General features: G+C 44.5%; 1 protein-coding gene across 2 annotated transcripts in view; it reads right to left on the bottom strand.

The window, feature by feature from the left end:
- The window catches only part of LOC131405007 (ral guanine nucleotide dissociation stimulator-like), a 111,268-nt gene that overhangs the window by 52,973 nt on the left and 40,312 nt on the right, over window positions 1-17,983 (bottom strand). Inside the window, exon 1 of one of the 2 annotated variants that reach the window (XM_058540309.1) lies at window positions 16,926-17,158. The exons of the other annotated variant lie outside the window; for it this stretch is intronic. The gene's annotated coding sequence lies outside the window, so the exon portion shown is untranslated. Of the gene's footprint in view, window positions 1-16,925; window positions 17,159-17,983 lie in introns of those variants that run through there. 2 annotated transcript variants of the gene reach the window in all.

Below are 17,983 nucleotides of genomic sequence, written 5' to 3'. Positions count from 1 at the left end.
AATCTCATCTCTTGGGCTCACTGTAACCCAGGTTGTCAATTCCAGCTGCCCCGGTAGACTGCGGCCCTGGGAACTCCTCCCCAGCTGCGTGGACGTTGTGGCTTTCAGCACAAAACCCAGCCGGGGCTGGCAGGGGTCCTGAGCAGCTGCAGCTGGCACTTGTCTAACAGTGAAACTAGTGTTGCTACTGTGGGATCACCCCTTTGTTTGTAGCAAATACAGCCCTCCTCAGCAAAATCCCCACCCTCGCCAAAAGAAATGGTTCTGCTTACCTTTGCTAACTTCCAAAAATGAATCCCTATCCAGGGAACTAGCATATCCTGGAATGGTGCCTCTCTGTGCCCCGACCCTTCCAGAAGAGGGCTAAGGACTGGGCTGCTGAGAAGAGCATTGCTGGGAGGGAGGGACTGAGGATTCTAAGGAAGAGACTCCGTCTCCATGCCACAGTCTGATAGCCAGAAAACAACGGGTAATAATAGTTGGATAATAACACCTTTGCAACCAGTGATACCAGCAACAGTGATCACGGCCCTTTACTCAAGCACCTGCCGTGTGTGCTGGGCCTGAGGTCAGCACGTGAAATGCATTCTTTTCCATCCTCACTCTGACATTCTACAGGTGAGCACACTGAGGGTCAGAGGGGCCCAGTAATTGGCTCATCGCTGAGTTCGTTAATCACCGATCCAGCTCGACCAGTGTCATCTCTCTTTGCTGGGAGGGTTAAATTGGACAGTGTCTACTAGAGAACTTTGGAAGCCATGCATATTAAGCAGCCCTCTTGGTGATCTGGTCGTGGTTGTAGAATTTGAGGCATAGCAGACAAATAAGACATTTGTGCTTTTCTTGGAGTAAGTGGGGTACTTTCTCCAGATGCTCATCCCCACAAAATTACTATCTTCCTAAGACTCCTGAAAACCCACCAAGGCTCTTAACAAAGTTGGCAACTCACAGGCCTCTTTTCCAACCAATGCTATTTGTTTGTGTGTGAGGAAGATCAGCCCTGAGCTAACATCCATGTTAATCCTTTTTTTTTTTTTTGGCTGAGGAAGACCGGCTCTGAGCTAACATCTATTGCCAATCCTCCTCCTTTTTTTCCCCAAAGCCCCAGTAGATAGTTGTGTGTCATAGTTGCACATCCTTCTAGTTGCTGTATGTGGGACGTGGCCTCAGCATGGCCGGAGAAGCAGCGTGTCGGTGCGCGCCCGGGATCCGAACCCGGGCCGCCAGTAATGGAGCGTGCACACTTAACCGCTAAGCCACGGGGCCGGCCCCATCACCAATGCTATTTTTAAAAAGCAGTTAAATGGCGCCACCTCCTGGAGGAGGGGTGTTGCGGCAGTCATAACAGGACAAATAGGAGAGTTGTCCTTATTCTCACATTAAGGGACAAGGTGTGTCTTGCTCCCACCAAACATGCTGGAGCCTACGGGAGTCAGACTTTCATTGAGCCAGCTGGATTGCCAGGTGCTCCAAAACTAAGCCATTCCAGGACCTGAACATTAAGGAAGCAGCTATATAACATGCATTGAGGGAGGGGTGGAGACAGTAAATGCAAAGGCTCTGAGGAAGGATGGGTGGGTGGAGTTCTATGGATGGAGATAAGGCCAGTAGTGGTGTGGGGGGCAGAGTAATGAAGAAAGGTTGTTTCCTATACTCCTGTCCTCCCAGTTTTGCCGTCTCAGTTCCACGTGGTTCAAACTTTTAAATCAGACCTGCTTTCTAGCTGTTAATCTCCATTTCCATTTCCAACATCTGTCTCCTTGGGCTATGAGAAGGATGATGTGATACCACGCCCATAGAGTGCCCGGCAGAGCGGGCATTCAATATGTATGCTCTCTCCCCCTTTGTGACCACAGGCTCCACCTGAGAATCCTGGGTGCCAGGCCTTCTTCCTAGGTCTGGCCAGAGGCCCGGCATTCCCTTCTCCCTGAGAGACGGGGGCAGCCTGTCTCTGACATTTTCTGTCCTGACAGGATAATGTACAATGAAGTAAACAAGACAAAGAGCATCCAGGAAAACATAGCCATGGAGGGCATGATTGTCGAAGGCTGTGAGACCCTCCTGGACACCAGCCAGACTTTTGTGAGATGGGGCATGGCACCCTGCCTCCCCCAAATCTCAAGGTAGACCCCAGCAGTGGTGACACTTGGGGACACCACCAGTTCGTTTGGCTACTATGTGCCAAAACCTGCCAGCATGATTGTGGAGTATTCCAGGGCTGCTGGAGGAATGTGACAGCTGTATGTAGATGTCGGTATCTGCACACATGGATGCAGATATTACTGGTTTTCACAGTTCCCTTCTCTCCAGATGTACACATGATTCTTCCCAGATGCCCTTGATGTGTCTGTGGATGTCATAGTAAACACTGACATGTCCTTTTGGGGAGAGAGGAGTGGAGGAGAAGGATAGATACTGATTGGCCTGGTGAATCACAAGCATGTTCAGCATCCGAGGGGAAGTCATGTGGGTCAGTCCCTCTGTCCCTTGCTCATCATCCTTAGCCCCTTGTGGGAGGCCGTGATCACAGCGGTTCTCACGGGTAGGAGGTTGCCTTCACCCTCAGCCTCCACTCTCCTTGGGAGCGGTGTTTGAGAGGCACAACCCTGTGAGGGGGCAGCTAGAGGCTGTGACTGAGGGGACTGACTTCCAACTCAGAGACGTTAGTGCCGCAAGGAGTTTGAGGGTCACCTCTTCAGATTCCACTTGCTGTGGGACCCTCAGCTTCTGCTTGCATGCCCCCGAGGTGACCTCCACCTCAGATGGGCCTCCTGAGTTCCTTCTATCCAGCCCTGGGACTCTCTGAGCAGACGAAAAGCTCGCCAGCACTTCCTGTGGCCTGTGCAGCTGCCTTTGGCCCCTGCTGCCCTTAGCAAGGGTATCATCGACTTGGAGTTTTGTCCCGAGCCCCTCTGTGTGGCCCCCTGTAACTTTTCCCTAAGCCGACGCTGTGATCTGCTGGGCCCAGAGCCAGCCTCCCTGTGTCCTGGCTCCAGCTGAGCTGCAATGGGCCAAAGCTGGAAAAGGCCCAAAGAATGACCTCTCCTGGGGTGGGCAGTGTCACCACAGTCCAGGAATCTGCTCCATTGCCCTGAGCCTAAGAATTTCCTTCCCACCTGAGGGGCTGGGGTACACGTGAAGACCAGAGAATGGGCCCCAGCAAGGTTCCAGGCAGTGACAGACGTGGGCAGGAGGCAGAGTGGTGGCCCAGAGCAGGCCTAGGGAGATGGAGTGTCAGGGAGGGCTTCCTGAGGAGGCATCACTGGAGTCGAGTCTTGAAGGGTAAGTAGGCATGCACAGGGTGGATGGCGTGAAGGAAGGCCCTTCCAGGCCAAAGAGCAGCACTCAGGAGCCACAGGTAACTTGCCCTGGAACTAGAGTGGGAGCAGAGAGGGGAGGCGATGGTAAGGAAGGAGAAGTGCTGGAGCAGCCTGCTGGCGGGCCTTGAAGGCCTGAGTCCCGAGGACAGTGAGGAGCTGGCGGAGTAAGTGGGGAAAGGAGGCCTGGAGCACGTCTTAGGGGAGCTGGGATGGCAAATGGGTTCATCACTGCCCCCTGCTCTGCCCGGGAGTGGCTTCCGTGTGCAACTTGTTGAGGACTGGTGGGCTCTCTGGGCTCTGCAGCCCAGCATGTCGTGACTGATTGGTGATGTCTGCTGTGGCTGTGTGTGGCAGCAGGTGTCCTGTGTCTCTTGCTCATCCCTCTGGGCCAGAGCCAGCTCCACACTTGTCCAGCCTCCTGCCTTCCCCAGACTCAGCCCTAAAGAGGTACAGCCTTTTAGATACAGGATACAACCTTCCTTAGAGAGGGAGTACAAACAATACACTAGTTGGCCTAAATTCAGCCACCAATTAAGAAAGCCTTCAGGTGCAACAATATACTTATCTTAATTTCAATCTCAGAAACTAACTCCTAATCTAATACTGCATTAATCTGTTAATTCATAGAAGTAGTACTGTTACTATGAGGAACAAGAATTATTTCTCCTTGCATAATCTTAGAACAGATAGATAATCACCGAAAGTTAACAATAAAATAAATTCAACCCAATAATTATTTATTACATTAACTGTTAACCCAACACAGGTAGGCATTCAAGCAAAGATTTAAAAAAGTAAAAGAAACTCGGCAAACACAACCCCCACCTGTTTACCAAAAGCATCTCCTCTGGCATTTCTGGTGTTACAGGCACTGCTTGCCCAGTGACACGGTGTAAAGGCCACAGTGACTGGACCCTGCTAAGGCAGCATCATCATTTGTTGTCTAAATGAGGACTTGTATGAACGGGCACTCAAGGGTTTTACTCTCTCTTACTTTTAATCAGTGAAATTGACCTTTCCCTGAAGAGGCGGGAATGACAAAGTAAGACGAGAAGACCCTATGGAGCTCCAATTAATTTAAAAAAATCAAAGGTAAGCCAAATCAAGGGATAACAAAACTTAAAGGGACTAACAATTTTGGTTGGGGTGACCTCAGAGAATAAAATAACCTCTGAGTGATTAAAATCTAGACCAGCTAGTCAAAATATTTTATCACTTATTGATCCAAAATATTGATCAACAGAACAAGTTACCCTCGGGAAAACAGCACAGTCCTATTTTACTGTCCATATCCACTATAGGGTGTATGACCGCGATGTTGGATCAGGAGATCCCAGTGGTGTAGCCGCCATTAATCGCTCATTTGTTAAACGATTCAAGCCCTACATGATCTGAGTTCAGACCAGAGTAATCCAGTCAGTTTCTAGCTATTCCATATTTCTCCCAGTACAAAAGGGCAAGAGAAACAAGGCATACTTTACAAAAGCACAAACTAATAGGTGACATAATCTTAATCTAATATATATATGTATATAGACCTGCCTATAAACAGGGTTTGTTAGGGTGGCTGATTAATTGCATAAAAAGTAAACCTTTATACCCAGAGGTTCAATTTTTCTCCCTAACAGCATGTTCATAATCAATCATCTTTTGTTAATTGTCACCAATCTACCTTCCATAGAATTCCTTACACTAATAGGATGAAAAGTATTAGGTTATATATGACTATGTAAAGGACCACACATCATTGGCCCCATGATCTGTGGAGACACCAGTATTTATATCAATATCACAAGGCCATCAGCTGGAGTTCACATTGGAAAACGTACCCGGGAAGACACCCTACGGAGGACCCATTAGCACACAACTGAACAAGTAATGTAGACTTTTGTCGATGATCATTTGAAAACGTAACTGGGAAGACACCCTACAAAGGATCCACTAGCACACAACTGAACAAGTCATGTGGACTTTTGTCAATTACCTAATATTTAAAACGGGAGGATAGGGCTGGCCCCATGGCTGAGTGGTAAGTGCGAGAGCTACGCTGCTGGTGGCCCGGATTCGGATCCTAGGCGCACACCGACACATCGCTTCTCCGGCCATGCTGAGGCCAAGTCCCACATACAGCAACTAGAAGGATGTGCAGCTATGACATACAACTATCTACTGGGGCTTTGGGGGAAAAAATAAATAAATAAAAATTATAACAAAAAAAATAAAATGGTAGGATAAAGATGCAGGATTCTAATGGGTTCTTGGAAATGCTGAATGCACAATTCGGAAACAAGGAATAATCGACAAGGTAAACCAACTCCAATAGATTTATAATTGCTTACTTGTACACAGTAAGAGTTTTTGCTGAACAATTAAGTATTCATGTATTTGTCTTGATGAAAACATGAAACTTTATGTTGAATAAAAATGGACCATTTTCCTGTATTAGTACATTACTACTCATCATTTAGTCATTTCTATAGTTAATGGAGTTATAAACATAATTACAAATGCATGCTTCCATCAGAAAACAACTATGAGTGAATCTGGAAATTGTAGGGCCAAAAATAATGTTTTCAATATTATGTATTAGAACATGTATATACATAACAAGGATGAGAGAAAACTCTGATTAAAGGAGATTAAAATGTAATCTAATCTTAAAAGAATAAAAAGAGTGTCAGTCCTGGGAGACTGGGGATAGGCAGTAAAATTTCACAGAATTCTGAGACTGGAAATGGGCCATTCCCTACCTTCATTTTTTTATTGTCGTTGCCAAGGGAATTTTTCCACCAAGAACAGAGAGATGGAGGGGAAAGAGGACATGGAAGGATATTGCAGACATGGGAAGGGTTCCATTTTCAGGACACCTTAGAGCAGTCAGGTGTCCATATTCTAGGTCATGTAACCACAAAGAATTTCCCCTGGGAGATGCCTTCTGTAGCTCTTCCCTCCAAATTTCCACTCATTCCTCCTGGGGAGATCATCCTAAATGAGAACAGGCTGGGAGAAACACAGAGCTGCCTGGAAAAAAGCCTATCTTGTAAATTGACCCTGCCCTGGAGCTGACTGGGCAGAGGGCAGGAGCTGCACGATGGATACCGACTCCTCTTCAGTCCAGGGACTTTCCTTTATTGCCCTTTGGGGAATACACTGACTGTAACACTGAGGTTCACTGAAGGCCAATAAGATCTAGTGTGAGACTAAGTTGTCAATAAAGCACTTGACGCAACATGTTTTCATGTGTATCAATATGTGCATAACTAGGGAGAAGGGCCTTAACATCTTTATGATCCTTAAGGGAAATTTGACTCACATCAATTTAGGAATGATTGACAATAACGTGTCATGTAGAAGAAGGATCGTCAATCTAAATGAACTTATTCACACAGTCAGTGTCCTAGTCAGTATGGGATGCTGTAACAAAAATATCATAGACTGGGCACTTTATTTATTTATATTTTTCTGAGGAAGATTCACCATGAGCTAACATCCGTGCCAGTCTTCCTCTATTTTGTATATGGGTCACGCCCACAGCATGGCTGCTGATGAGTGGTATAGGTCTGTGTCCAGGAACCGAACTCAGGCCACCGAAGAGGAGCTCATTGAACTTAAACATTAGGCCATGGGGCAGACCCCTAGACTGGGCATCTTTGGCTTTTGTGTGTGTGTGTGTGTGTGTGTGTGTGTGTGTGTGTGTGTGTGTTTGTGTGTGTGTGTGTGAGGAAGATCAGCCCTGAGCTAACATCTGATGCCAATCCTCCTCTTTTTTGCTGAGGAAGATTGGCCCTGAGCTAACGTATTTGCCCATCTTCCTCTACTTTTTATATGGGACGCTGCCACATCATGGTTTGAGAAGAAGTGCATCAGTGCATGCCCGGGATCTGAACCTATGAACCCTGGGGCCACGAAGCAGAGCACCCACACTTAGCCACTGCACCACCGGGCCATCCCTAGACTGGGCACTCTTAACAAGAGAAGTGCATTCCTCACAGTTCTGAAGACTGGGATGTTCAAGATCTAGGTTCAAGCTGAGTGGCTTTTGGTGATAGCTCTCTTCCTGTTTTGCAGAAGGACAGCTTCTTGCTCTACCCTCATCTGGCAGAGAGAGCTCTGGCCCTCCATCTCCTTGTAAGGGCACTAATCTCATCATGGGGGCATCACACTCATGGCCTCATCTAAGCTAATTAACTCACAAAGGCCCCACTTCCAAATACCATCACGTCGGGGATTAGGATTTTAACTTATGAAATTGGATTACATAGACATTCAGTCCATAGCATTCATGAAACCAACAATTAACAAATATTTATAGAAGTCATACAGCCCAAACTGAAGAATGTTCTGGAGATCATGTGGCAAATGATACAATGTCTTTCCCTTCATAGAGTCTCCTAGTGGAGGCAGTAAAAATTAACAGTCAAAGAAAACTTGTGCTATTTAAAAGCTAACATAGATCAATTCTGACAGACTGTACTTACAATTGTCTTTTGGTAAGACAGGTCTGATTATCAGAGTCCAGATTAAGCAAATTCCCCCGGGTGAGGGCATGTCTGGCAATCTCACCTAAAAAGGCTCTTTCCTTTTTGAAATTTTATTTCATCTAGTCCTGTTTGCTTCCACATCCCTTTGGTGTTTTCAAACATATAGTATTTATTAAATCAATGTTTAACTGTTGCTCTGCCTTTACCACATCTGACTGGAAGCAGAAGTTACTGGACTTGGCTGGAACCAAATTTCAGTTCATTTTTCCTCCTCTTTCTGCTCAGACTCTCTTCTCTCGCCATTGAAATAGCAAATGCCTTAGGGGAGAAGCCGCATGGAGCTGGTGCTCACAATCTTGTGTTTCCTTTGTCTCAGAGATTGTAGACCCCCAAGTCCTGTTTGCACAGGATGTTCTACAACCCTCCAAACAGCTGTTGTGTGCTTTGTCCAGCTCTTATAGCTGCCCAAGAAAAGCTACTCAATAAAAGTGGAACCTGGGGCCGGCCCCGTGGCTTAGTGGTTAAGTGCATGAGCTCCGCTGCTGGCAGCCCGGGTTCGGATCCCGGGGGCGCACCACTTCTCCGGCTATGCTGGGGCCGCGTCCCACATACAGCAACTGGAAGGATGTGCAGCTATGACATACAACTATCTACTGGGGCTTTGGGGGGAAAAAATAAATAAATAAAATCTTTAAAAAAAAAAAAGTGGAACCTGCAGTAATTTTATCCTGAAATGTTTTAAATATTTTAAACCAATGAATATTTGTCATTTTTCAAGGAATATTTCTATAATTTTATAAGAAACATTTAAATAGGAATTTTAACAGCAATAATGGCTGTTCTTTGGCCAGAATACCATGTCATTAATTGTTTGGAATTATATCTAAGCTTTGATGCACTCTCTTCAGTGCCTTTTAAAATATCACTGTTCCTTACATTTAAATATCTTGTGATGGGTTTGTATCAGTCACCTTTTTTGTACCATTTCAGATCCTTTTGGGTCCTCATACCCTTGAGTCATATGTCATTTAGCAACCAGCTTTGTAGGTATCATATTTGCTTTATGCAAGTGCCTCCTGACAGCTCCCCACATTTTTTCCCTGTGCCCTCTGCCTCTCTCTCTCGCCCTGGGGTGTCCATGTTGATGCTGAGGTGTGAAAAACCTCTTGATCAAGCCCACTCGTGCACAACCACGTTCCTTGTTGTGTGGATGTGTGTGTGTTCAGCAATTCTGTATGGTCACAGGGTGCATGGCTATTATGGCATCTATGTGAAAGTGTGTTTTGTTGATGTGTGTGTGTTTAGAGAGTTCAAGTCACTGTGGTCTCTGAGACAGTGAGTGGTCTGTATGTGTCTGTGTTTGTGTGTGTCTTCTGAGTATCAGTGTTCATTATCGTGTAGTTTACAGTCTGAATGCTGCTGGTCATTTGCAAATAGTGTGTATGTGGGTGTGGGTGTGTGTTGTCAGCATTTCCACATGTTCAGAGGATGTCTGTCATTGTGGGAATGTGTGGAATAAGTACGTTGTTAGAGATCAGTGTGGGCACCAACATTGTTTGCCTGTTACTAGTTCAACACTCAACACTCCTGAAGAAACATTGAGTCCAGACATTCACAGGCTCCATCAGACCCACAGAGATCCTACTCAGCTGTTTTCTTCCCATCACAAACATATGAACAGGTAGCCAAGGACCACTTGATATTTGAGGAATTTCTCTAGCATGAAAGATGGAGCAAAAAACACATACACTGAAGTGAGGGACTAAAGGAGCAGCAAGGAAATCCAGAGATCATAGTGAAACTTCAACTGCATATCTAGTAACATCTTCAAAACAATTAGAGATGGGCCAGTCCCATGGCCTAGTGGTTAAGTTCAGAGAACTTCACTTCAGGGGTCCAGGTGCAGTTCCTGGGCGTGGACCTACACCACCCATCAGTGGCCAGGCTGTGGTGGCAACCCACATACAAAATAGAGGAAGGCTGGCACAGATGTGAGCTCAGGGTGAATCTTCCTCAGCAAAAAGAAGAAGATTGGCAACAGATGTTAGCTCAGGGTGAATCCTCCTCAGCAAAGAAAATAAAAAAGAGAAAACAACCAGTAAGTGTATATATATGTATTGATGTTACTGCACAATATTGGGGTTCTTTTGCCCAATGCACATTAAAAAAGCCAATTATTCTGGCATCAGCTTTTGGGAAATGAAGTGTAGCTTTATTTTGTGAGATTGATCTGCAAGGAGACAGGGGGCATGTGTCTGTCTCAGATCTCAAGCCCTGATCCAGGGCTTGGGGCACAATTTATGGGATGAAGGGCAGGGTGGTCTGACATGTGGAGGTACATGATTGGAAGTAAGGAGAAGTGAGGGAATTGATGATCTGCACAAGCAAAGTCAAGCTTCATGGCTCTTCATCGGATGTGTGTTCACAAATTGGCAGTGTTACCATGATCAGAGAATGGAGTTTTTAGCTCCTTGATGTCAAAAACGTCACATATAAAGCATTTGTGAACTCCCAGTTGATGAGTTGGTGGTCCCAACTGGTCTGAACTGGACGAGGGGTCTCAGTTCCTGAAAGAAAACTCTTAAATACTCTGTTGATAAGATGGGGTCAGTTTAACTGGTCCTGGAGGGCCCAAGGTTGTGTTTGTATATGCACATGTATGCATATGCATGGGATTATCTGTATGTGTGTTAAATGTACAGTATACACAAAGCCAGGCTCTAGTTAAAGTGGTCAGGACAGATTTTAATCAGGCATATACCACTGCAATAGGGAAGAAGGAACAGGATGAACTGAATTCACTTTGATTTGTACAGAGGTGACTGGGCATTTGAAAGGGAGAATGAGGAAGCAGGCAGAGGAGTGAGCAGGGGCTCAGTAGAGTCAGGGAGGGGAAAGTTACAGAGTGTTGGTCAGTGCAATGTGATCTGGCCAGTTGTGTCTGCTAGTTGGAAATGATCAAAGTTTCACTTCTCTGCTCTCACAGAGTCTGGGAGACAGACACCCTGTCCTCCAATGGCTCTCAGGACATTGAGAAATGCACTCCTGAGTTATAGGAGACACACATACAACTCAAAAGGACAGAGGAAAGATTCACAGTTGTAAGCACTTTTGGGTAAATGCTCTAAGAAAGGAATGTCAGGGTCCAATGATCGAGTGTCGGCCAGAACAGTCAATTCTTATGGCTGCCTTGAGCTTTCTCAGGCAGGCACTTTAAGGGGGCAGTGGTCATCCTAAGGATGTGGATTTGAGCTGTTAGAAACTATGTCAGTTTTTAAGTCTTATAAATTGTGTGTGGGGAGGTGAAATCATTTGTGCTGAGAGGCTGTAGATATTATAGGCCAAGATCGAGGCCTAGACAAGAATAGGGCTCAAAGGAGCCTGGCTTGAGTTTGGTCAAGTACAGGAAACTACATATATAAATAATATATGTATATTTTTTGAATAATACAAATCAGTATATTGAATAATATATTGAATTAAATATATATTTAATGAATATATAATGAATGTGTATGTTTATATATTTTTGAATTAAATAATATAAATATATATATGATTTAAAGGAATATTGACACATAATAACAGAAATTTACAGAATTCCTAAAAGACTTCTACTCTAGGTTCAGGAAGCTGAATACATCTCAAGAACAATTAAAAAAAAAATATCTAGAGCCAGATCCATCCAGGGAAAGCAAAGAACACTAAATAAAAAAGAAGATACTCAAAGCCCCACAGAGGAACAGAACACTTACGGAGACTTACATTTAGACATATCATACATTTCTTAACAGTGGAAGACAAGAGAGAGTTGGATTAAATATTCAAGGTACAGAGAGAAAATAAATTTCAGTGTATATCCAATCAAACCATATCTCAAGGACTAGGGTGACTTAAAGATATTTTTATGGGAACACTTACTAAGAGTATTACCACCAACAAATGCTCATTAAGGATCTTCTAAAGAATGTACTTTAAGGGGGTCAGCCACCTGGTGTAGTGGTTTAAGTTCAGCACACTCCACTTCCAAGGTCTGAGTTTGTGGGTTTGGATCCCAGGTGTGGACCTACACCACTCATCAGCCATGCCATAGTGGCGACCCAGATACAAAATAAAGGAAGATTGGCAAAGATGTTAGCCCAGGGCTAATCTTCCTCAAGGAGAAAACTTAAAAATTATAAAAGAATGTACTTTAAGGAGAAAGAAATTGATAGAAGAAGAAATGCTAAGAGGTAAAAATGGATGATGAGGATAAAAACGGTTACACATCTGAATAAATCATTGAAAGCATGACTTAATGAAACAATAATAATATTGACAATGTATAACTGATGGAGTTAAAAACTAATGACAAGAGAACTTCTGTTTTAGAGGAGACTAGGACAGGAAAGCATTCTTGCTGCAAAACTGGACAAAGCCAGATAAATCATAAATATATTTTCAGAGCATCAGAGAACTTCAGAATCAACCAACTAAAATTCCAAAAAGAAGAAAAAGTCTTTTATGTGGGCAAGGATTTTTATCTTTCTTTCCCCTGCAGGCGTTTTCTGATTCTGGGTGCCTGCTGAGGATCTGGTTTGCTCAGTCAGAGCCTCGGCTAGGGAAAAGAGAAACTAACCAAACTTGCAGTGATTCTGCAGGATTGGTGTGGCAGAGGAAACCCGAGGGCTTTCAGACACACAACTGCTCTTATCACAGCACCTGTACTAAGTTTTGGTGCCACACAGGAATCTGGGGATCTAGGCCAAAAGCTTCCACAAAACAAAGTGAAACCTCCAGAAGTGGTGGAAGTGGCCTAAGTCAAACATACTGCTAGTCTGACCTTCAGGGAATTTGCCATTTTGTGAAGCGATGTAAGGTAGGAGGCTGCAGAGCTGCGCTGAGTTGTCTGAAGGATGTAGCTGAATTTTCTGTGGGCTCCCAAACCTGAAGAGAGAGAGATCTACCAGACTTAGAACCAGACCCCTGTGCGGGGGAGGGGAGCACAGCAAACAGGAACCGGGGAAAGCGGAAGGGCTGGGTTTACTAAAAGTGAGACCCAGCCCCAACTCTGATCAACGTCTGATTGGACTCAGGTGATCCAACCTCACTCTGTTTCTCAACGAAGGACAATAAGGTCATGTGGAGCCTCTCGAGTTACGTTACACAGACCTTCCACAGACACTGGCGAGAGGATGGAGAAGGCAAGCCACAGACTGGGAGAAGACCTTTGCAAATCACATATCTGACAGGACTATAAAGAACTCTCAAAACTCGGCAATAAGACAATCCAAGTTTAAAATGGGCACAGATTTGGACACTTCACCAAAGAAGATACACAGATGGCAAATAAGCACATGAAAAGATGCTCAACGTCATTAATCGTGAGAAAAATGCACATAAAAACCACATTGAGATACTGCTACGTACCTATTGGAATGACTAGAATTAAAGAGGATGAACATACCAAGTGTTAATTTAGGGTGGAAAGTAACTGGAACACTCCTACATTGCTGGTGGGAAGACAAAGTGGTTCAGCCTCTTTGGAAAACAGTTTTATTTATTTTTTGTGAGGAAGATCAACCCTGAGCTAACATCCATGCCAATCCTCCTCTTTTTTTCCCCAAAGCCCCAGTAGATAGTTGTATGTCATAGTTGCACATCTTTATATTTGCTTTATGTGGGATGCGGCCTCAGCATGGGCGGAGAAGCGGTGCATCAGTGCATGCCCGGGATCCGAACCTGGGCCGCCAGTATTGGAGCGGACGCACTTAACCACTAACCAACGGGGCCGGCCCCTGGAAAACAGTTTTAAAGTGGAGTTTGTTATGCTGCTGTAACAAATCAACACAAATTTCATGGCTTAAAACAACTCAGATTTATTGTTTTACAGTTCTGTAGGGTAGCAGTCTGACACGGGTCTCCTTGGACTAAAATCAAGGTGTTGGCAGAGCTAGGTTCTTTTGGGGGGACTGTAAATGTTAATCAATTTCCTAGCCTTTTCAAGCTTCTAGAGACCACCACGTTCCTTAGCCTATGGCCCCCCCTCCTCCACCCTCAAGACCAAGAACTCTGCACCTCTCTTGCCCTGCCTCCCTTGTTGCATCTTTTTTCTACTCGCCTGCTTCTCTTTCCCTTTTAAGGGCCTTTGTGATGCACTGGGCCCACCTGGATAATCCAGGATAATCTCCCTATTTTGAAGTCAGTTGATTAGCAACCTTAATTCCATCTGCAAACTTAATTCACCTTTGCCAAGTAAACTAATGTATTCCCAGGTTCCAGGGATTAGGACATCTTTGTGGGCCATGACTTTGCTACCACAAACAGTTTTTAAAATAAAGTTAAACATACACATACCATGTGACCCAGCAATTCCACTTCTATGTGCTTACCCAAGAGGAGAAGACTAATGCTCACACAAAAACTTGTTTGCAAAGATTTATAGCAGCTTTATTCATAGTCAAAAAAGACAAAACTGAAAATAACTCAAATGTCCTACAACTGCTGGATGGATAAACTGTGGTACATTCACACGATACTACATTCAGCAATAAAACACAAGGAACTGCTGATACAGACAACAACATGGATGAACACTAAAATGAATGTATTGTGCTACATGAAAGAATCCAGACTCAAAAGGCCAAATACTGTAGGATTCCATTTATATGATATTCTAGAAAAGACAAACCATAGGGAAAGACAACAGATCATCAGTTGCCAGGGGTTAAGGGTGGGGGAAGAGTTGACTACAAAAGAGCAGCTGAAGGGAGTTCTGGGTGCTGGAACTGTTCTGTGTCTTGATTTTGGTAGTTGCACAGCTCTATGCTTTTGTCAAAACAGTTGTACAAAGAGGAAAACAAATACATCATTTCTCACTCATCAGATTGGCAAAACTTTAAAAATCTGACAATCCCGATCTGACAATTCCCAGGGCAAGGATGACTCAGACACTGTTGGCGGGAATGGAAATTGTTAAAACTTCAGAGGATGATTTGGCTGCAGCTCGTCAAGTTGCAGATTCACATCAGCCCCTTGTCCAGCAATCCACTCACAGGCAGGTTTCCATTCTAGGGAATCCACGTGTGCTCGAGGAGACACACACAAGTATAGTCATTAAACATGGTATGGGAATGAGTTAATTGTGGTTAGTAGTTATTTAAAAAAGAAAGGAAATATGCATATGGGAAAGAATCAACCCTGCTGGCTACATATGTGATCTGGGAAGGTAACTCACTGGTTTGTCTACTTAATAGTACGTAGCACAGACAGCACTGTACTAGGAATCTGGAGACAAGCATCTGAGCACATAGTTCCAACTCTGCCACTAAGTAGCAGTCAGACTATGGACAACTTAACTTGAGAAACCTCACTTTCCATTTCCTGGAAAATGAAGAGGTTAGGCTCGACAACCACTAAAATTATTTCCAACTCCACAATTCTATGATTCAATAAGTCAACAATCAAAAATTATATTCCAAAGTACCTATGTTCAGAAACTGTTTTTCCCAGATACCCTGAAACTGGAAACTATCAGGGAAATAGGATATCTTAAAATATTGATACATAAAATGGCCCAAATTTCTTGGTATGTCTATGACAAGCTGTTTAATCAAGATTGTAACTCAGAAAGAGCATATAAACAGCGAAACCTACCATATTGACTTGGGTCACCCTCAGGAAAAACATATGTCCTCTCCCACTTTAACATTCCAAAACAAATTCACCATACTAATGAGTCCATCTTGTCAAGTTCAGGTCTGTCTAGCCAAAAGTCATTCATGTATATGGTAAGATTTACTTGATTTTTTAACAAAGATAAAAAGATAAATGGCTTTTTGTATTTTTGCCTGTTTCATCTATAAAGATCTTACATTACAATTTAATAGCTTCAGCCTGCTACAGTAATTTAAAGAGCCTTTTGAAACTTGTAATATGCCATGTACAACAGGATCTAGTAAAAAAATCAGTAGTTCACAATCCAAAAATGCTTATTTAGATTCATTACCAACAATACTTACACTTCAAAGACACCTATAACCAACATGTCATTTGTTCCTACTGCAGAATTTAATAGGTTGTTAAATTCTGGTATCATCCAAAACTATAATTAGGCTGCTATCAATAAAATGTATTTTATTAATCAGAGATATTAAAACTAATGATTAAACTATTAAACTAAATGATTAACTAAATATTAAAACTAATGGCAACTAACGATCTGTTGTCTTTCCCTATGGTTTATCTTTTCTAGAATATCACATAAATGAAATCCTACCGTATTTGGCCTTTTAACCTTTCACCCTCTCAGCCAAATCAAAATTTGAAAATTCTTGTTCTATGAGCTTTCCAAATCTAAATTCTTACAATTCTAAATGAGTATGGAGACAAAACACACACTATATACTACTTCTAAAAACCTCCTCCTTATCCGATTTTAAATTTAGCACCAACTGCCAAGAAAAACCTTTCCACTGAAAACAAAATTCCGTACACATTATGTCAATCATCAATTGATCAGTCATCAGTCTATGTTAACATATGGTGAGTTATTATTAGGAAGCTACATAATTTTCACCAAAGACTGTTTAAAGCTCCTTTCATTAAATGCAGTTTACAACAATTCACAGGCTTCAAAGTTCGCCTTGCAAATATAGAGTCAATTATCAGAAACCATTAATGGGATTAGGCTTTTCTATAAAGGTGGTCCCAAGGAAGCAGGAACGTTTATTTGTTTAAAGAACGCAATGAGGAGTCGAATAGCCTGAGCTGAGTCAGGCAGAGGATCGCAGACCACAGTCCATCTTCTGAAGGAAAGTGTTCACCCGGGGATACGGAGACCTGGCCTAGACGGGCCCCCGGGGGCACGAACTCAAGGGCGCGAGCAGAGGGCTGGCGACTCCCTGCCGCCCCCTGCACCTCCGCTGGGTGGGCAGGAGGCCCCGCCGGGGTGGGGCCCCGCCAAGGCAGAGGGGCCCGCCGGCCAGGCGGCGTTCCTCTGCTCCTCCAAGGGACAGAGTTGGGCTCCCCCACCTGGGGCAGCCCGCCAGCAGCCCCGGCCCCCGGCCCCATCCGCCGACCCCCCACCGCGCTCCCGCCATCTGCGGCGGAGATCTCCACGCCGAGCCCGCCGCCCACCGCCTACCTCAGCGCTGCCTCCTGCCCAGCGCTCCTCCACACTGCAGAAAGGAGAGCTCCCCAGCGCTGAAAATCCTGGAGGAAGGATCCAGAAGCCGCCCATCCCCCCACACAAACCTCCGAGGAGGCCACCTCCGCACCAGGGACCCCGCCTCCAGTGCACGTTCCCCGGGGCTCTCCAGCTCGCCATCCCCTCTGCCGCTCTGAGAGCCAGTCCTGCGCATGCGCAGCCTCCAAGGATACAATGGGAACCTCTGGGGGGCACCGGGAGGGGGGTGGGGGTGTGGGGTCCAAGGTGTCCCTGAGAGGGAGAGCGGGAGCGGGCTGGCTCTCTGCAGTCCTTGACTCTGCTCTCCCTAGATGACCATCAGCTCCTGGAGAAAATCTGCCTTCCCTTGAGGCGGCTCCTCCTGTCCTGAGAAGCACGTTACACGATCTAACATTTGTTTAAAAAAGAATGACATCCTTAACACCTGATGTGTCGTGTCGTGTCCCCAGAAGAATTCTCTGCTTCCCCAGAAGACTAGACAGCGAGCAACTGGGACTGAGTTCTGACCTAGGAAGGAAGGACACTGAGGGCACAGCTGTCTCCCCTCTGCTGGCTCCTTCCCCTGATCTGTGCCCGTGATGGGGACACAGCTTTGGGGACTCGTGCAGGTGACAACGCTCACATGTTTGCCCACCATATTACATTTCTTATGATTGAGTGGTTAAAACGGGAGGCTAGCTGTCTGTTTTGCCGACGATTTCACTTGCAGAAATGTCTTTGGACAAAGAAGTTTGTTTTCTTAATATCTGATTTTAGTAATCAATAACAATAGTTAAAATACTTATTTTCTTAATCTCATTGGCATGCTAAAACAAACAAGTCACTTGGTTTTCACCAAATTGGCCACATTTTCATTAAAACTTTGGAAGTATTGCTGTTTGAGGTAAAGAAAGCATTTGGGAAGAACAATTACCCTTGGATAATATCTTCCCACATAAATGTACAAACACACAGTTATGAGCTGTTCTGAGGGGCCTGGGAAATCCAGTTTGAGTTTGACAATGGATCGTCTGAAG

The sequence above is a fragment of the Diceros bicornis genome, chromosome 4, assembly GCF_020826845.1.
Source record: "Diceros bicornis minor isolate mBicDic1 chromosome 4, mDicBic1.mat.cur, whole genome shotgun sequence".
NCBI lineage: Eukaryota > Metazoa > Chordata > Mammalia > Perissodactyla > Rhinocerotidae > Diceros > Diceros bicornis.
The sequence above is the reverse complement of the archived record's forward strand: the minus strand, read 5'-3'. Positions and strand labels throughout refer to the sequence as shown.